The 21,651-nt window shown below is 41.1% G+C and overlaps 1 pseudogene; it reads left to right on the top strand.

Annotated features, from left to right (window-relative positions):
- The first annotated feature begins 3,316 nt into the window (after window positions 1–3,316).
- On the top strand, window positions 3,317–21,386 carry LOC111398119 (annotated as a pseudogene).
- The last annotated feature ends 265 nt before the right edge of the window (window positions 21,387–21,651 follow it).

Raw genomic sequence — 21,651 nt, 5'->3', positions numbered from 1 at the left:
TTCACTGCCTTGGCTTTTTCTACTTCTTCGCAGTTCAGCCACATTCCCACAAGTCTCGATAGGTTCGATCTACTCACCGCCTCGACTTCTGCTTCTTCGCAATTCAGCCATATCCTCACAAGCCTCGACAGTTTCGATCCACTTACCACTTCGGCTTCTTCTGCTTCTTCACAATTCAGCCACATCCTTACAAGCCTTGACAGGTTCGATCCACTCACCGCTTCTGCTTCTTCGTAGTTCAGCCACATCCTCACAAGCATCAGCATGTTCAATCACCCCATCGCCTCGTCTCCTTCGTCACCTTTTTCAATAACATCAACGCCACCTCTTCCAACTCTAACCATGATATAAATATCTATACTTGGACTTCGGGGATTCTTAGTTAAGGTACAAAAAATTCTTTCAACTTCAAAAATTTCTTTCAATTTTCACCCCACGCGCTTCACCACAATAAAAGTCCACGCATTACATAAATGACCATATTTATAAAAGTCCACGCATTATATAAATGAAAATACTTGGACTTGGGGGGGCTATTGTTACGTATTGACACACTTGTACTTGGCCGACCCACTGTGGTCATGGCTTACTTCTGCTGAACCACGTGGCATCTTATCCGAGGCCCCATGCCAACAGGAGTAGACCAGCATACTATTACAACGTCTATGATGTGGCCCAAGTGAATACGCCGAAGTGTGTTCTAGCCGAGGCCCTTTATTCTCCTCTCCAGAGATCTGGTCTTACAGAAGGATCCTGCTCGATTGTTTAATGGGACACCCATCATAGAGTACAAGTGTCTTATCTTGTCAATATAGTGGCAGAGTCACCAATTAATAAATATGTAGCAGGCTAGGAAGTCAAATATGATCCCTATAATTTGATGCGTAAACTTACGAGATAAGGCTACGTGTACTTCCGACCAAGGGCCACGATCTAAGTTGTAATACTATAAATACTCCCTCATGCATCTCTCACAAGGGTAATGTAAAATTCAACACAAGAACAAATGCATTCTTTACATTTTACTCTCTTGCAACATACACGAATTCATACTCGCATTCTATAAAGATCGATTGATAATTATTGTACAATCGTTATGCAAACATCTCACTGGATTTCGAACGTTCTCGTTTCGTGCCTTTGAGCCACTCCCACACCCCTTTTACTACTAGTTTTAGACCGTCTACGTGTCTTAGTGTGTTGGACCAGGCTTACGTGTGCGCAGATGAGTTCGGTATCTGTTAGTCACATACTCTGGGATCAACACTTTGAACTGTGATACTGTGAATCAAATCAAGTTATAAATATGAAAAAAAAATGTCAAAAATATAATGAAAAACATAAGTTCGTAATTGAGTTGCATTATTTCAAAAAAAAAATTCAATTGCACGTTCTTTCGATAAAATAATTTACACATAAACCTAAAACATTTTCTGATTTTTTAATCACCAGTTCTCAAAAAAATTATTATTGTAAAATCTATTTTTCAACATAATGGGAAAATTGCAGCAACGGTTCTTAATCTTTTCAACTTTTATAAACTTGACCGTACTCTTAAAGTTTGTGCTTTTGAAGGTCTCTGACCTTTTATAAATATGCATACCTAGAGTCAAACTAGATAAAAATAATCAATTTGACTATTAGTTGACCAAATTAAAAGGGGTATAATGATAACTTTATTATTTAATCCCATAAAATAGTTAAAATAACAAAAACTAAATAAAAAGAACGAAAAATTGCAGCAGCGATTCCTAACCTTTTTAATTTTTGCATACTTTGTCCTAACTTTCAATTTGTACCAACGAAGGTCCATAACCTTTCAAAAATATACGGCTAGGGTCCAAATGGACGAAAATCGTCCAACTGACTATTAGTAGGCCAAGAAGTCAAAATTTGATCAATTTTAACCAAATTAAAAGGGGCAATATAGTAACTTTATAATTAGCATATTAAAAAATTAAAAAACAAGAAAATAAATAAAAATGGGTTATCCATCTCTCCCACCCCATTCCACCCATATGAAATCGGCCACAGCACGTCGATCATTGCCTACACTATTGCCAGCGAAGCCTCCTGACGACGCTATCAACATCTTCTCTGCATTTGAGGACAACACTGTATTATTGCCTACACCATTTCGATTACAGTATCTCGGGTCGGAGAATGACAGACAAGTAGCGAGTGACTTCTCGTGCTTTTGGCCAGCAAAAAGTTCCATTTTCAGGCTTGGAAGGTGGCAATGGTGTCCTCTTTGAAATACAAATCTTTCCCATCTGACATATTTTCACCCCCAAATCAGTTTACAGAAAAAAGTAGGGTAGGATTTTTGGTTTCGGGTGTAGGTTTGACGCTGCTGGAGGCGATTGGTTTTGGTTTGATGGTGGCGGCGGCACGCGGTTTACCATATAATTTGTGTGAGAAGGGTTGTTGTGGCTGGTCGACTAGCGGTGGTGTCAACATTGCTGGCTTTGATATTTCTGTGGCATTATTGGAATTTTGCTTTCAATTAAAGGCAACTGAATGGATATCTTTGTGGGATTTGTTGATTTCTTTCTGTTCTGTCATCTGTGTTCTAGTTTTTGCGATAGGGAAATTCTATTACGGTGGCAGTGGCGTTGCATTAGCTCTGTTGGAAAAGAAGGAAGGAGAAAGGTTTTGATTGGAGAGAGGGGTGGGTGGGGTTTATATATTATTTAGTTATATATTTATTTTTTTGTTTATTAATTAAATAACTTATTTTAATTAAAAAATTGTAAAATACCATTTTCTCCTATTTAATTTGGTCAAAATTGATCAAATTTTGGCTTTCTTGATCAACTACGGTCAATTGAACGGTTTTCATCCATTTGAACCGTAGCCACATATTTTTAAAAGGTTAAGAACCTTCGCTGACACAAACTAAATATTAGAATAAAGTCTGCAAAAATTAAAAAGATTAGAAACCGCAGCTACAATTTTCCCTAAAAATAAAAGAAAATAAAAATATTTATTCTCCTACTTCAACCCCTCCCCAACCCCAAAACCAAATATTAGAGCTATCACCACCCACTGCCACGGCTATGGCCATGACACCTTTACCAAACCTTAACAAATCTTTCTCGCCGAAATTATCCTTGTTTGAGAATATCATCATTGTTGCAATTATCCACGTTTGGGATAAACGAGACCATCACCACCGCTGCAATTATCCTCGTTTGGGACCACCACCATGGTTTCATATATCTTTCACCACATTAGCAACATATCCCAGCAAAAACAACTGCCACTGTCAAACCAAAATCAACCACCTATAATTTTGCGCTTTTCATTCAAGGCGATGGATTCTAGAACAAAAATTACATCTTCGAATGTTCCCAAAGAGGAGCAGATCAATATAATCAAGGATTTAGAGCGAAAAGAGATAGAGTTTATGCGATTAAGAAACAAGATATGTGTAGATGATTCTGAGCTTTTAACCATTATTGGAAGAGGAGCTTTTGCTGAGGTTGGTGATTTGCATCACAACTCTTTTCTTGAATATTTTATCTTTATAAATATCGACATTATTGAAATTATGCAAATGTTATTGTTCATGTAATCTTTTTGTTACATATTGACACACTTGTACTTGGACAACCCACTGTGGCCATGACCCACTTTTGCTAAACCACGTGGCATCTTATCCGAGGCTCCAAGCTAATAAGAGTAGACCAGCATACTATTATAACGTCCATGACGTGGCCCAAGTGAATACGCCGAAGTGGTGCTCTAGCCGAGGCCCTTCACTCTGAAGCCCATCACTTCGAGGTCTTGAGGCTCTAAGCAGCACTCCTCCCAAAGATCCGGTCTTACACAAGGATCCTTCCCGATTGATTTATGGGATACCCATCATAGAGAACAAGTATCTTGTCTTGTCAATGTAGTAACTGAGTCGCCAATTAATAAATGTGTAGCAGGTTAGGAAGTCAAATGTGATGCCTATAATTTGACGTGTAAACTTACGAGATGAGGCCACGTGTACTCCCAACCAAGCGCCACAATCTAAGTTGTAATACTATGAATCTCTCACAAGGGTAATGCAAGATTCAACACAAGAACAAATACATTCTTTACATTTTACTCTCTTGCAACATACACGAATTCATAATCGCATTCTACAAAGATCGATTGGTAATTATTGTACAATCATTATGCAAACATCTTGACGGATTCCGAACGCTCTCATCCTGCACCTTTGAGTCGCTCCCACACCCCTTTTACTACTAGTTCTAGACCGTCCACATGTCTTAACGTGTTGGATCAGGCTTACGTGTGCGTGGGTGGATCCAGTATCTATTGGCAACATATTCTGGAGTCAACAGATTGGTGCCGTCTATAGGAAATCATACTATAACCACAAGCAACCGTGTAGAAAAGCTTATTGAAAAGGATCTTTGGGCATCCCCATTGAAAAATGTTTTGTTCTTGGAAAAGAACAAGTGGAAGCCCCATAACTTAGCAACAATTTGAACTCAGAACAGAAGAGAATGAGTTCAGACAAGAATGTGTACCCTAGGAGGGTAAGAGAAAATGTGGGAATATCCCCACCGACAGCTGCCCCTGCAGCTCGGCATCGACCTCACCACCACCACAGAAGAGGTGGCATGCATATGGCCACTCAGTTGTTGAGAAAAATAGCCACCATGGTCGCAAACATAAGGGACATTGCTAGCCAAAATATGGCAATGAGAGAACTCATGGCCCAAATGCAGAGCCAGAGAGGCTTACCTATTCCATCTATGCACCCCAAGGACATTACCAACAAGATGAGGAAGTCTAGAGCCAAAGGGTTGTATCACCAAAATACAGCCGAGGCATAAGTCCCATGGAGAGGGAAGTAGAAGTTGACATTTCCTCCAATTATGCTGCAAGCTGACCCACCGAGGCCTGATATAACCAGTACGACTTTCCACCATCATATGAGCTAGAGCAACGATTTAGGAGGACTAACAACATCTTTGACAGCATTAGCCCCGTAGAACTAAGGCATAGGGTACAACAATAATGGCAACGAGAACCTCAAATAGACCACAGCCCTTACCTCAAATGACTCATCAGCCGGAGGAAAGGCATGAAAATATCCCTCGTGCTGCTCTGCCTAGAAATAGATGCCAAAGGAGGGAAGAGGAGGCTAGGACTCAAGCTAGACCCTCTCATCAACCACGGTATGAGACTAAAGAGAACAATGACTCAGATGAGCAGCAAAGGTCCTATGAGGTCTAAATATGAACACCCTGTTTTGAAAGGATGTGCAAAACTAAGATCCCATCACTTATGACACCCTGTTGGAAATGAAAAGGTAAGAGATTATCAATAAGGAGCTAATGGAACACGAGAATCAAACCAGCAGAAGCCTCCCACCTCAACAGAGACAGCGAGCCAGGAAATCGACCTCCCACTTGATGGACTAGCACCTCCCTCGTAATGGAAATTTAGAGCAAGCATTTGCCACAACCACTTTGAATGCAGTCCCAACTTTGGCATATGAAGATGTCAACCAAATTACCACCGACCCGCAAGCAGGAACTTCACAACAGGCCCCTTGTAGAGGAAGAGATCGGGGGTACGGTTCAGGGCCTAGGTATAGGCTTAATCAGAACCCCCAGATTATTGTACGTATCACCGCTCCTATGATCATGACATGCTCGAGTGTCAACCGGTAGGAACACCCTCAAGACAGAAGGAATGAGTCGTCACAGGCAAACAAGCCCCTGCCTAGGAATGACCGACGACCTAGGCATGAGAAAGTCGCGCCCCGCCAGGGAGATGTATCCCTCCGCCGAAGGAAACATGACACTGAAAGACCCAGGGAAGGACACAGGCATCGTAGAAACCGCCATGCACAAGAAGAGGCCCCTATTCACGAGATAGATACCATATTTGGAGGCCCCTACGTAGGAGGTGAGACTCGAAACGCAAAATGGAACTACACCTAAGAGGCTAAACACCTCTCACTAACCAGTTATATCATGGATAGTAGCTCCCGAAGAAACCAAGTACCGCCCATCATCTTCACCCAAGAGAATTCTGAAGGATTCACTATCCCCATTGTGATGTACTTGTGGTAAGGGTTGTTGTGGCCTTCAATGGGCTCAAGCGAATGTTAGTAGACAATGGCAGCTCTATTAACATCCTGTTTGGGTCAACCTTTAACAAGATGATCCTATACCACGAGCTGGCACGCACCACCACTCCTTTGTACGGATTTACTAGAGATAGTATAACTCCGAGAGGAAAAATAACATTGGCAGTAGAGATGGGAGAGTCCCCCCAACCACTATGAACTTCATGGAATTTCTTATTATAGACAGTCGATCAATTTACCATGAAGTCTTGGGTAGACCAGCCCTAAAGGAGTTAGGAACCGTTACCTCCATCCACCACTTATGCATAAACTCCCAACTAAGAACGGGGTGATAACAATAAGAGATGACCAAAGAGGGTCTAGCGAATGCTACCTGAGCTCCATCAAAAAGGTTAAGCCCCGAGACATACATGTCATTCTAACTGATGTGGATATGGAAGACGTCCCAAGTGAGACCCCTCCCGAACGAGAGGATGTTAACATGATCGATGCACCTCCCGAGCATGAAGAACTCTCCATGATCGATGAGATCGATCCCCATGTGATTGAACACGAGCCCCAAACAACTCCAGTTGAGGAACTGGAAAGCTTCCCGGTCGACCCCCGTGACCCCACGAAGATGTTGAAAGTAGGCATAGGCCTATGCAACGACATGAAGGAAAGACTGAAAGACTTTCTCCGCAAGAACCTTAACGTCTTTGTTTGGAGGTATGAGGACATGGTGGGCATAAACCCCAAGGTCAGCTGTCACCACCTAAATATAGATCATAAGGTTGCCCCGCACTGACAGAAGAGAAGAGCCCTCAACCCAGAAAGGTATGAGGCTCTGAAGAAAGAAGTGCAAAAGCTAATCAAGAATGGCTTCATCAGAGAGGTCATCTACCCAAAGTGGGTCTCCAACCCGGTGCTAGTCAAGAAGCACAACGGTAAATGGAGGGTATGTATCGACTTTACGAATCACAACAAGGCATGCCCCAAAGACAGCTTTCCACTTTTGAGAATTGATCAATTGATAGACTCCATCGTCGGGCATGAGCTCCTGAGTTTCATGGACGCCTACTCAGGCTAACCAAATACCCATGTACACGACCGATGAGAAGAACACCTTATTTATCACTGACAGAGGCATTTACTACTACAAGATGATGCCCTTTAGGTTGAAAAATGCCGAGGCCACCTATCAAAGGCTTGTCAACAAAATGTTTGTGGACTTTATCGGCAAGAAAATGGAAGTCTACTTTGACGATATGCTTGTGAAAATCCTGAAGGCGAACGACCATGTGAAGCACTTGGATGATACTTTTCGAACCCTCAGAAGGTACATGATGAAGCTCAACCCCCTCAAGCACGCTTTTGGCATTGCCTCCAGCAAATTCCTAGGGTACATGGCCAACCAAAGAGGGATCTAAGCCAATTCCAAAAAGATCAATGCCTTGTTCGAGATGAGATCACCCCAGAAACCCAAGGAAGTCTAAAGCCTAATGGGGTGAGTGACAACCGCTTTGTCTACAAGGCCACCGATAAATACCTGTCGTTCTTCAAAATATTGAAAATCAGAAAGAAGTTCAAATGGAATGAGGAGTGTGAAGAGGCCTTCCAGGGCTTGAAAAGACATCTAGAACAGGCCCCCCTCTTCTTCAAGCTAAAGCCAAGCGATATCTTTCAGCTATTCTTGGCCGTCTCCAAGGAGGCCATTAGCACGGTCCTAACCCGAGAGGAAGGAACCACCTAACTCCCCGTGTATTATACCAACAAGACATTCCTATCTCCAGAAACTCACTATCCCAATATGAAGAAGCTTGCCTTAGCCTTGATCAAAGCTTCTAGGAAGTTGAGGCCCTACTTCCAAACACACACCATTCACGTGCTAACCAACTTCCCCTTGAGGCAAGGCTACAGAAGCCAGATGGCTCAAGAAGACTACTAAAATGGGCAGTGGAATTAAGTGAATTCGACATTATCTTTAAGATAAGGACGGCTATCAAGGGCCAAGTTTTAGCTAATTTTATGGCAGAGTTCACCAATGTACCTGAGGTAGAAGAGGTTATGAAACCTGTTGAGCCCCCTACTTGGAACTTATTCGTGGATCGTTCAGCTAGAGACACAAGTTCGGGAGCTGGGGTAGTCTTGGTCAGCCCAGAAGGTCACAAGTTAAACTCAGCCGTGAGGTTCAGATTTAAGGCCACCAACAACGCTGCTGAGTATGAAGCACTCCTCGCAGGCCTCAGATTAGTTAGAGAAATCAAGTAAGGAAGCTACGTATCAACAGTGATTCCCAGCTGGTGGCAAGCCAAGTAAACGATAGTTTTTTAGCTAGAGATAAAACAATGGCCTCCTACTTGAAGATGGTGATGAACCTCCTCCCATCTTATGAAAAATTTGAAATAATACAGATCCCACGCCTCGAGAACACACATGCAGATGCACTTTCTAAACTCGCGAGCAGTAAGAACTCTGAACTATTTGCAATAGTACCAATTGAGTACCTCCTCACACAGTCTATCGAGGCCCTGGAAGTGATGTGGGTCGAAGGCACCCCCACCTGGATGCAACCAATCATAGCCTACCTAAATGACCAGGTCCTGCCCACTAACAAATATGAGGCTTACAAACTGAGAAGGAAGTCACCTCATTTTCTCTTCGTTGATAACGTATTCTACAAAAGAAGCTTCTCCTCTCCACTTCTTCGCTGCTTGGGGGGGAGACAAGGCCACCTGTATTCTAAGGAAAATCCACGAAGGTGTTTGTGGCAATCACTCAGGAAGACTAGCCTTGGCACAAAAGGTACTGAGACAAGGGTACTACTGACCCACCTTGAAAAAGGATGAGATTCAATTTGCTAGCAAATGTGACAAGTGCCAACAGTACTCTCCTATTTAGAAACAACCCTCGCAGGAGCTAACTGCAGTCTCCAACTCATAGCCTTTCTCCAAATGGGGCGTGGACCTGATAGGTCCCCTACCTAAAGGCAGAGAAGGCGCGAACTTCGCCATTGTGGCGACTGATTACTTCACGAAGTGGGTTGACGTCGAACTGCTTGCAAAAATCACAGAAGCAAACACCTCTAAGTTCTTTTGGAAAAACATCATCTGCCGGTTCGAAATTTCCCACTTCATATTTTTAGACAATGGAAGGCAGTTCGACAATAAAAAAGTTAGGAACCTATGCAAAGAACTTGGAATCAAGAATCACTTCTCCACGCCGCATCATCCTCAAGTCAATGGCCAAGTTGAGGCTGTAAACAAGACAATCAAACATGTCCTCAAAGAGAAACTAGATGCATCAAAGGGAGCCTGGGTTGATGAGTTACCTCAAGTGCTTTGGGCAATCCGAACTACCACCAGAACTCATACGAGGGAAATTTCTTTCCTCGTGGCTTATGGCACCAAAGCCATGAGCCCCATCGGGGTCGGCTTACCATCACAGCGTCGCCTACACTTCAACGAAATAACTAATGACGAACTACGGAGGTTCGACCTCGACTTTATTGATGAAAGAAGAGATTATTCCCAGCTGAGGCTCGCTGCTTACCAAAGGAAAATGACAAAATACTTCAACTCCATAGTGAAGAAGAGGTCCTTCTGAATCAATGACCCGGTTCTTAGGAGAGTCTTCGTCTCCTCCAAATGGTCTGGTGAAGGTACCTTGGGTCCAAACTGGGAAGATCCCTATAGAGTCAAAGAAGAACTCCAATCCGACACCTGCAAAATTGAAGACATGAATGGTAGGGCATAGCCTCGTCCATGGAACATTGAACATCTCATAATTTACTACCAATGAATGTACTGCATCGCTGGACGACCTTTCCCAGCTTATGTAATTGATTTTCAGCTTCAATAAATGTTATTAAAGTTTAGATATGACTCTCACAGCGTGGGAGCCTCAAATGAGAGGTTCTAATTCCCAACCACGGTTCACCTCACCTGAACTCCAAAACTTAGCCTACATGCCTCCTTTTGGCGAGGTTGAATGCCAAAGGAAGAAGCCTCTATATGGCTACACCATTCACCATGTAGGAAAGTGTGGGATCCTTGGAGGAGAGGTCCTAATCCCTAACTCTGGGGTCACCTTACCTGAACTCCGAAGCTCACTCCACATGCCTCCATTTGGCGAGGTTGAACGCCAAAGGGAGAAGCCTCCACGTGGCTGCACCATCCACCATGTAGAGAAGTGTGGAAGCCTCAGAGTAGAGGTCCTGATCCCCAACTTTGGGGTCAACTTGCCTAAATTTTGAGGCTCACTCCACGTGTATCCCTTTGGCGAGGCTGAACGCCAAAGGAAGAAGCATGTGCATGGCTACACCATCCATCATTTAGGAAAGCGTGAGAGCCTCGGATGAGAGGTCCTGATCCCCAATTCTGGGGTCACCTCACCTAAACTCCGAGGCTCACTCCACATGCCTCACTTTGGTTAGGCTGAACACCAAAAGGAGAAGCCTCTATTTGCATATCTAATCCACCATCGTTTTACCTCCATAATTCGAACTCAATGGAAAAGTCCAGTCACATAACCTAAGTACAATTTGGACATCGTGGTTTATTTCAAGTAATGGAACTTATGCGTAACACATTAAGTCATCATTTATATAGCTTGATTATTAACTCATCCTGAAGCTTGATTATTTCAAGTGATGGAAGTTAAGATGTCAATTTCGTATTGTTAACTCAAACTTATGCTTGATTATTTTCTAAGGTCCATGTACTTGATATTGAAAAGAAAACAGAATGTTGCAAAATGGCTTTCATTGATACTGCGAATATTACAAGAGGAAGGCCCAAGGCCATTACATCAGAATAAATTGAAAGTAAACTACGCTATGTTTAAGTTGATGGTGGGGGTGCCTCAATAGCAGTCGCCTCCGCAGCTCCAGTTTCAAGGTTGCCCTCATCTTCTTTAACCGCTTCACCTCTAACTGCTTCCTTGGCAAGGGTTTGAGAAACTTCGTCCATAAACTCATACCTTAGTTGAGATAGGTCATAGTTTGGGTAAAGTTCCTCGGCCCTCTCCATCATCTCGGCATAAGCGAAGTTCCTCCAATATAAGCCAAAGCTCGATACTCCTTAGTAAGATGGAAGTTTGCGATATAATCCTTAAACTCCTCCTCCCTGGCTACCTAGGCCTCTCCCCGAGTCTTCTACAGCTCATCTACATGCCACTTTATTTGGCCTTCCAAAAAGTGGTACGCATCCTTGGCCCCCGTCAACTCCAAATTGGCCTGCTCCAGGGCTTCAGCTGCCACTTTCTAGTGATTATTAGAAATCTCAACTTTCTTAGTGAGAGAGGCCACCTCACATTGAGACCCTTACACTTCTTTCTTCAAAGCCTCAATTTGGGCCAAGGTGGATTCCAACTTGGCAGTATCTTCAATCTTTTGGGCCTTCATTTCCTCCGCCTCAGCCTTTATTTTCTTTAGTTCCTCCTCAGCGGATGCCAACTTATCCTTGGAGGACTTATTCTTCGTTTGAAAGTCGACGGTGTTTCCCTGCACTCAAGTGCGAGGCCCAAAGTCCTCACACTTTGGCTCACCAAAGCCTTGGTGAGCTCCATCGCGTCGCAGCTTGAGGCGTGCATCTGCCACCTTTTGGTCCAGAACTTGTAAAAACTCTCTGTGGCGCCTTGAACCTCAGCAAGCAGTGCATCCAACAAAGCCAGCGCCAACACCTCATCACGCCCCACCAGAAAATTGGGGGACTTCCCTTGAGTCCTGGCTGGCCTCTACTTAGCTGCATCCTCCTCAGCTTTCCTCACCATCTCAACTTTCACTGTCTTCATGGCAGAGTCTAGCAGCCTCGGCTAAAGACGGGCATTCTTGTTGGAATAGGACACCGATGTTTCGAACTTCTCAGAAGAGCTGGTGACGTGAACCAGCCTCTTCTTCTTATGGGAGTCCTCGGAAACCTTTTTCTTGCCCCGAGGCTCCTTAGCCTTCTCAAATTTCTAGAGGGCCTCTTCTCCAGACCTTCGAGAGATGCCATCCTTTAACAACTTCTCCACCAGACCTTCGAAAGATGCCATCCTTTAACAACCTCTCCAGCTGGCCCCTAACCTCCTTTGTCGCATTGGAGCTTGACTTTAGAGGCCTCCTCTCCGCTGTGGAGGTGGCTCTCAGAATTGAAGCCATGTCTAAGATGGAGTACTCTCTTTTCTTGAACTTATCTGCAAAGACACAATAGGTCAGCACTGAATATCAATCAAGCTCAAATTTGATCAAGTGGATGCATTTCTTACCCTTGGAAGCTATCAGTTCGAAATCTACGAAGTATCGGCTTCGATCAATGAGGTGGTCGAAGTGACGAAGCTTCAAAGGCCGCTTATATATGTTATCTATAACCTCAAATTCCCCCTTGCTAATCTCAAACCTCATGCTAGAATCTGCAAAATAAGTGGCAATAGTTAGCAAAAAATTGGGAAACTTAGCAAAATGTAAACATCGCAAGCTTGGGCACTCATGAGCTTCGTAGTACTAGGTCGATACTGTACAAGCCACGGCCTTGTCCCCCTCAACCGCCTGCCACTTTTCCCGAACCCAAAACCACGACTCCTTCCATCCCTTGATGGAAGAAGGCAGCCCCACCACAAAGGGTGCATGAGCTCCCCAGGGTGTGATGTAATACCATCCCTTCAACTCGTCTTTACCTAAGATGCAAGGTTGAAAAATGGTCTAAAAGACATGCAGAGGCATATCCTCCCCTAACGACACTTCTTTCCACAAGAAGTACGACCCCCACTAGTTGGCTCCACCTATTCGACAGAATTTGGGTCAGTGACAACACAAAATTCCTAAACGCAGCCCTAAAGAAGGGATGCAGAGGAAGATGCATGCCTGCTTTGAATAGGTATTCACTTACAACCACACATCCAGGTCTCGAAAAACAAGCCCTTTCGTCGGCCTCGGGAACTAACATCTCCATATAATGAGGGACACAATATTTCTCCCTAATTTCCTCCAACTTCTTCAAGGTCATGTTCGACGCTATCCTAGCCTCCTCTCATTCATCCTCATAAGGCTCCTTAGCCATGGCATAATACTCCACATCAGAATCACCCCTCACCCAACCTAGCTATGGTCACCAATTCCCTACCCGAAGTGGACTCCATATCGAAAAAGTTTGGAAAATCGACAAAGATCGCAAAATAAATTATTCTCACAAGAAAAACCTACAATGGACGACTAAAGAAACTAAGGGATGCAGGAAAAGGAAATCGGAGCAGATTTGAACGTCGAAAAACTCTAAATGTCAAAAGAAAATTGTAGAGATCAAAGGACGAAGAAGGGTTCCAAATGGGAGTCTTTGCCCTTTTATAGGAAGCGAGGACAAATCCCAGCCCTTGGATTAAGGCCTCATAAATTTCAGCCCTTCAATTCAAGGCTAAATTCGAAGCATAGAATTCAAATCATTTTTTATATTTACACATTAGATTCAAACGTCCTTTTCACGCACAAACGCGTCTTCTTCTAAAAGCCCCAAATGTAGCCATTATTGCTCATTTAATGCAGCAGTCGTATGTACCTTGGAAGTTGAAGCGTTTCGATTGCCTTTACTTGGTAGCGTGCGCAAAACATCAAATCATTGGCACAAGCATCAAAGACAATCATAACATCATCACAAACCTCAACAGGTTCGATCCGTTCACTGCCTCGGCTTCTTCTACTTCTTCGCAGTTCAGCCACATTCCCACAAGTCTCGATAGGTTCGATCTACTCACCGTCTCGACTTCTGCTTCTTCGCAATTCAGCCATATCCTCACAAGCCTCGACAGGTTTGATCCACTTACCGCTTCGGCTTTTTCTGCTTCTTCACAATTCAGTTACATCCTTATAAGCCTTGACAGGTTCGATCCACTCACCGCTTCTGCTTCTTCGTAGTTTAGCCACATCCTCACAACCCTCGGCATGTTCAATCACCCCATCGCCTCGGCTCCTTCGTCACCTTTTTCAATAACATCAACGCCACCACTTCCAACTCTAACCATGATATAAATATCTATACTTGGACTTCGGGAATTATTAGTTAAAGTACAAAAAATTCTTTCAACTTCAAAAATTTCTTTCAATTTTCACCCCACGCGCTTCACCACAATAAAAGTCCACGCATTACATAAATGACCATATTTATAAAAGTCCACGCATTATATAAATGAAAATACTTGGACTTAGGGGGGGCTATTGTTACGTATTGGCACACTTGTACTTGGCCGACCCACTGTGGTCATGGGTCACTTCTGTTGAACCACGTGGCATCTTATTCGAAGTCCCATGCCAACAGGAGTAGACCAGCTTACTATTACAACGTCTATGATGTGGCCCAAGTGAATACGCCGAAGTGTGTTCTAGCCGAGGCCCTTTTCTCTCCTCCCTAGGGATCCGGTCTTACAGAAGGATCCTGCTCGATTGTTTAATGGAACACCCATCATAGAGTACAAGTATCTTATCTTGTCAATATAGTGGCAGAGTCACCAATTAATAAATATGTATCAGGCTAGGAAGTCAAATATGATCCCTATAATTTGATGCGTAAACTTACGAGATAAGGCTACGTGTACTCCCAACCAAGGGCCACAATCTAAGTTGTAATACTATAAATACTCCCTCATGCATCTCTCACAAGGGTAATGTAAAATTCAACACAAGAACAAATGCATTCTTTACATTTTACTCTCTTGCAATATACACGAATTCATAGTCGCATTCTATAAAGATCGATTGATAATTATTGTACAATCGTCATGCAAACATCTCGCTGGATTTCGAACGTTCTCGTTTCTTGCCTTTGAGCCACTCCTACACCCCTTTTACTACTAGTTCTAGACCGTCTACGTGTCTTAGTGTGTTGGACCAGGCTTACGTGTGCGCGGATGAGTTCTGTATCTTTTAGTCACATACTCTGGGATCAACACTTTGAACTGTGATACTGCGAATCAAACGGCTTAGAGAGATAATCTAATTTACCTCCCTTGGTATCTTATGATTAAAATATCGGGCAAATCTTTGTCCCAAACAAAAAAAAAAAAGAAAAAAAGAGATGTTTCAAGTATAGCCATTAAGTCTTGCCATAAATTGATAATAAGATGCTGATTATTTTATTTTTAAGATTTCTGGTTGTACCCAACTTTTGTTGCCAATATTCCCATTTTTTCCTATTTTAATTTTAAATTCATACACTTAAAATATATTCTTCTTAATCTTCTCAACTTGATCTTTTACTTTGCCAAGTATTTGATTTGACTTTTTTTTTTTAATGTATGCCTGCTAATTAATTTCAACATTCCACATCCAATTATGCCGAGAAAAAAAATTAGGGAATATTTATGCCATGAAGAAATTGAAGAAATCTGAAATGCTTTCAAGAGGACAGGTCAGTTACAAATATTATCTTTTGATACCAATCAAATGTGCAAGACTTTTTCCCACCCAGCATTCCACCCAATGTTTTCTATAGGTCAAATGAGTGATTTTTTGTGTGGGTGGGTGGTAACAATTGAGTGATTGCCCCATGAATTGGAACCACCATGAGCACTATTTGTTCCCGTCGTGGATATGATGAAAGGATTCTTTTGAAAGCGAATGATAAGAAGACTAACTTTTTTATCAGTGTGCGATATTAAACAGAAATCGACAAAAGTCATAATTTTGATAAAGATAGAATACAGAACGGAAAGAACTGTATAACTGCAAAAAATTTGGTATTACCCCACGAGAATGATGCAATGGTAAAATATGAGGGTTTCTCCACGGAGCATCGAAAATTTGAATCCTCACGGGAATTGGAAGACAACATTTATGTTGGAAGGCACATGTTCCGTGGAAGCAAAGTTATGGTGCGCTTTGTCGCTCCTTCTTTGAGGTTCTATACACACGTCATAAAAGGAGGTTCACAAAGAAGAGAACCTCATCCCGAATATCTGATCCAAGTGCGTACCACATCTTGAATTACCCCTGTGGCGAACTAGGAGGATGAAGGCACCATCTCAAGATTAGTTGAGCAAAGCTCAGACACTTAATTCGTCAAAAAAAAAGTCTATTATTGAAGATAAGGCGAAGTTGAAAACTTCTTCATGAAAGGCACAAGGCTATATTCTGAACCTTCTAATATAATCAGTGAAGCTAATATCAAGGGAAGACTATTGATTTCTAGAAACTAATATGGCAAAAGCCCCATTATCTCTTGTCAACTCTGTAGCTTACTCTCTTCATACCTTCCAAGTATCCTTTCTATTTCCCACTAAATGCTTCTAAAAGAAAGAGAAACTTGAAAATTTAGGTTGGAATTTTTCTATGTGACTGAAGATCATAGTTATGATTTGTTCAATGATACTGGTTCTATTTATGTGCAAAAATCCCTAAGAAGGATGAAAACATACCAAAATGATTTTTATTTTTTATTTTTTTATTGGGGGGAGGGGGTCCTAATTGAAAGTCTAATAAATCTTTACAATAACAAATTAATACCTACTTTCTAAATTTATGCCAAGAATAAGTGCGTATATTTGGAATGCAACCTCCACCAATACCTCAGAAGAACGATCGTGACACCCAAGCATCCCTTTCTTTTCAATTCATGATGAGTGGTGGAGGATTGAGCTGGTTCCTTAATTGACCATTATTTTATTTCTCGCAATGTTTTAACATGTGGAAATCAATCTAAAAAGTTTTAACGTGTAGGACACTAGTGGGCTAGTGTGATTTCCGCTGTCTCAAAAAGTGGTGCTCTGCTATACAGGTGGAAGATGTTAGATCATACAGGAACTTACTTGCAGAAGTGGCTGGCCACTGCATTGTAAAACTGTACTACTCTTTTCAAGATACTAGGTATTTATATCTTATTATGGAATATCTCGCTGGTGGTGACGTGATGACCCTGCTGATGAGAGAAGACACACTGTCTGAAAGTGTTGCTAAATTTTACATTGCTCAAAGTATATCCTGGCCATCGAGTCCATTCATAAACATAATTATATTCACAGGTGTGTATTGTCTGGCATCTCAAGAAATTAGTTTATGTAATACCAACTTCACTTGTGAATCAAGTATTGTTCAATGTTGTGAGCAATAACATTGTCTTGTTAATATCAATTTTTTTTTTTTTTAAATTTCCCGTTTGTTCTCAGGGATAACAAACCAGACAACCTTCTTCTCGACATAAATGGTCACATGAAGCTTTCAGATTTTAGCCTTTGCAAGCCTCTTGATCGTAGAACTTTATCTACAGTAAATGAATATGAGGCCTTGGGTGATGAGAGTGCAAGCGAACCAATCAACATTGATGGCCGATTTCCAGATGCTGCCAATAATAATCAGTGGAAAAGCCCTCAAGACCAGCTTCTGAATTGGCAGATGAATAGGAGGAAGTTGGTAAGAAATCTGAAAACCAGCTTGAAGTATTTTTTTTTACATATCATGCTGGACTGAGTAATGTCTATACTTGTGTGATTAATGCCCAAAACATAAAGGAAAAATAACTTGGGAAATTAGAATCTTATTGCTTAATGTGATGGATGTTCATACATTTACATGAAATTTGAGACTTTTTTGTGTTACCTGTTCTTGTTGAGCACCGATCTGAAATTACTGTTCTCTGTCAAGTCTTTTCCAAGATTATGTTAGTTCGAGCGACTTTTTCCTCTTATCCTATAATCTTGCGGTACAATTAGTGAAAAACTAATTTGAGATGATTGAATGGTTATGTGGTTATGAGAAGATAAACTGCTTCTGATTTCCTGGAGATCATATCTTCGCGTGAATTATTATGATTTCCGAGAATGTTTATTTTATTCCAACGTAATATACTAAATAGGGGCATCTCCCTATTATATATTGATCAAAAGTCGCATGAATAACATCTGGGCGAAGAAAAGCTTGGAAACAATCAAATTTACTTGAAGACTTTAAAGTGCACATTTGACTAATGCACTGTGTTTATTGCTGGCATATCCTGAAAAGCTTTTAAGTCATACCTTTGGAACTTCCGATTTGTTCCTATAAACTTTCAGTGCTACTTTTCCATCACATTATTTTAATTTAGACCAGTGGCGTAAGGCTGCCATAGATAAGTCTAAGGAATGGTAATTTCTAATACATGACACTCTTTGGTTGCCTCAGTAATTACCTTCTTTTTTTATTTTTTTCGTTTTCATCTTTCAAAAGGCATTTTCAACTGTTGGTACACCAGACTATATTGCACCTGAAGTGCTATTGAAGAAAGGATATGGCGTGGAGTGTCACTGATTGAGTTAGTTTTCTTTCCCTTTTAATTATTTCAATTTTCCATATCATTCTCGTGATAGATCAGATAACTATTATAGATATGCATGAAGTGCTGTTCTGCCTGTATCTTTTGAATCTAGGGAGCTTGTACCAACCTGGCCAATAACTAGGGGCTGAACTAATAGAAGACCTGGTTATCGCCAATGTATACTGAAAAAAATTCCCCCTTCTCCACATCCACATCCACATCCTGCACCTACTGGATTCCATCTTGTGTAATTTTGTTTGTCGATGTGATATCATAATTTCAGTATGTTGCACTTTATTAACTTATAAAAATAATTTTTATTAATAAATGTGGTTTTGGAGTCTGAGAGAACTCAAATCCTCTGTGGAAAGCTTTTAGCATCTGAAGAAGAACTGCCATTTTCATTGGATCTGTGATTGATTGTTCAGCTTTATATTGTAACTGAAGCTGCTTGGTAAACTTTTGGCTGCTTGTATGGTACTAAGGAGAGAACTTTAATGTAACTTGTTTACTGCTTCCCTTCCATTGTCCTCTTATATGCTGGGTGCAATAATGTATGAATTGCTTATTGGCTACCCACGATTTTATTCCAATGATCCAATGACCACATGCAGGTAGGTAAAAATAAGTTAGCAACGCAATGTAAGAGTGCTAAGGACTGTCAAATTATCACCAGTTTGGTTTAAAGCTAACAGAGATACATCCGAACCTTCATTCATGGACACAATTATATTACCTTCTCAAAAGTCCCCACACAAGTAGAAACATTTTTCAGAATTTCTTAGGTATAACTTGCACCTCTAAGTAAAAACTCTAGGTTCTTAGCCCGGAATTTGAACCAAAATGAAAATAAATATGCACTCCCTCCTTTAGGTCTGGTGGGAGATGTATGCACTTGTCTCTTATATTATGCAGTAGATTGCCTTTCGTATGAACTTGAGAGCGGATGTTTCAGACCGTGCCTTCTCCCTGTTTACATGTCCAGTCCTGTTTGAGGAGTTTGTTGTACATTTCACAATATACTGTGAGTAAGATCATGTAAACGTAATAACAGTAATTCCTATGGCCCCTATGGCACATTTCCAAGTGGTAAAAGAGGAGAGTGAAGAAATCCAGCTTTGTTTGAGGTTGCTGCGTCAAGGGTTCGAATCCTGAAATATGGATTTGGCTCTTGGATAAGTGCAAGTGTACAAGCAACCTTCCACCTTGTACCTTGGAGACATAACCTGCGATTTACCTCCCTCGCGATACTCCCAGGCAGAGGCGATAGGGGATCCTTAAGGTTGATGTTCAACCCTTTTTTTTTTTTTTTTAGTAATTCCTGTGTCATGCCTGCTTTTGCAAGCTGTTGGCTGGAGATGTACATTAGTCATATGACAAAGCGTATTCACAATAGTCTGTCAAATCTGTACTTGAGCAACTGCAAGCACAAAGAAATTATGATTTCAGGCATATGACTGTCTTACCTTGGTAACTGTTGCCTTTTTATTGGTCCACCACACATTAGCTGCCAGTAAGCATTTGGGAAAAAACTAAAACTAAAAGGATGGGAGCAACTACCTGTACCAATGACTGTTACTGTTGAAATAATTGTATTCTGATTCAAGGTTTATACGACTGCCAGATAGTTTGTTGGAGAAATCACTTGAAGTTTCCTGAAGATGCTAATTTGAGTCCTGAAGTGAAAGATCTTATCTGTAGGCCATTATGTGATTTGAACATAGGCTTGGTACTGGAGGAGCAGGCCAAATCAAGGTACAATTTTGCATGAATTAGGCATCATTTAGTCTCTCTCTCTCTCTCTCTCTCTCTATATATATATACACACACACACATGTGCACGCACCCGCTCACACACACGAACCTTTCTTTAAAACTGAATGTGTGTCAGGTTCATTCTTGGTTCAAGGATACAGTATGGGACAAGTTATATGAAATGGAAGCAGCATTTAAGCCGGTGGTTAATGGGGAGCTGGACACTCAAAATTTTATAAAGTTTGATGAAGTATGCACAGTTCTCATCACTTCTTTGTTATTTCAAGCTGTGTTGTCTTCTTTTGCTTTAAAAACAGAAAATATGTCAACTCAATTACTGATAAATAGTCTGTTATTGATCTTAGCTCATGTTTCAGTCACTTTCTAGGAAAAAAAAATGCATTATCCATGTCAAATCAATGGGAAATGTGGGATTAAAAAGTAAGGAAAAATTTTAGATTTGCATGTAATATTATTTTATTGAAGAATGTGTGATTGAAATGATGTCAAATCACTGTTGAAAAATGTATATATATATTTTTTTAAATAATGTGGTTCAAACAAGTCCATAATGTATACACATTCGGCTCTAAAATGATGTGTCCTTACTCCTCAATAATTAACCACTATTTTTTGAAGAATTATTTTCTATTGCTGTATACTGGTGTGATGTCTCCCATTGAAATACATTAACATTCTAGAAATAATGGTCCTCCGACTCGTTACTTAAAAAGCTGCTTATTGTAAACATTCTTCGTTCCCAACGACCAAGTCTTATACTTAATAAATTTGGATTGGCTTTATGAATCGTTTTGCTTATTCGTTGAAGTTACGACAACAGGCTGTTAAATTCGGTCTAATTGTCCCGTTTGACTTGTTGAATGAAATTGAGATATCCTTGTTTTTAACATAATTCCAAAACCTCTATGGACCGAAATGTCGTCATTAAGAAAATTATGTTGTTGAGATGGCAAAAACATGGTGAATTTCACAAAAAAAAATAAAAAATAATAAAAAAATACTAATCAACTTCCCTAAATACAAAACGTGCTCGTGTTAGTATGTTTTTGTGGGGTCATCATTTGATTCTCAACGTTATACATCTTGCTCTCCAATTACTTTAGTAGTAAAGTCTTCTTGTGTTTAGTCGTAATTGTGATCAAGGCATCTAACATTGACCTTCAAGTACCCTTACTCAGAAACATCTAAATCCCAAGGATTTAAATTTTCCCGAGGATTTAAATTTTGCGTGCTATACATGTAAGAACTTTGATGCTATCAAGGCACTGCGTTAACTCATTGGGTGAGAATTATTTGTTCTCTCAACCATCCACTAATTTACCTACCGGACCTTTCTCCCTATATATAAAAAAAAGGTTAAACCCTAACCTTAAGGGTCCCCCATCACACCTGTCCTGGAGTATCGTAAGGGAGGTAAATCGCAGGTTATGCCTCCAAGGATATAGGGTGGAAGGCTGCTTGTACACTTGCACTTACCCAAGAGCCAAATCCATATTTCAGGATTCGAACCCTTGACGCAGCAGCCTCAAGCAAAGTTGG

Source organism: Olea europaea, chromosome 7 (genome assembly GCF_002742605.1).
Source record: "Olea europaea var. sylvestris chromosome 7, O_europaea_v1, whole genome shotgun sequence".
NCBI classification, from domain to species: Eukaryota; Viridiplantae; Streptophyta; class Magnoliopsida; order Lamiales; family Oleaceae; genus Olea; species Olea europaea.
The sequence above is the reverse complement of the archived record's forward strand: the minus strand, read 5'-3'. Positions and strand labels throughout refer to the sequence as shown.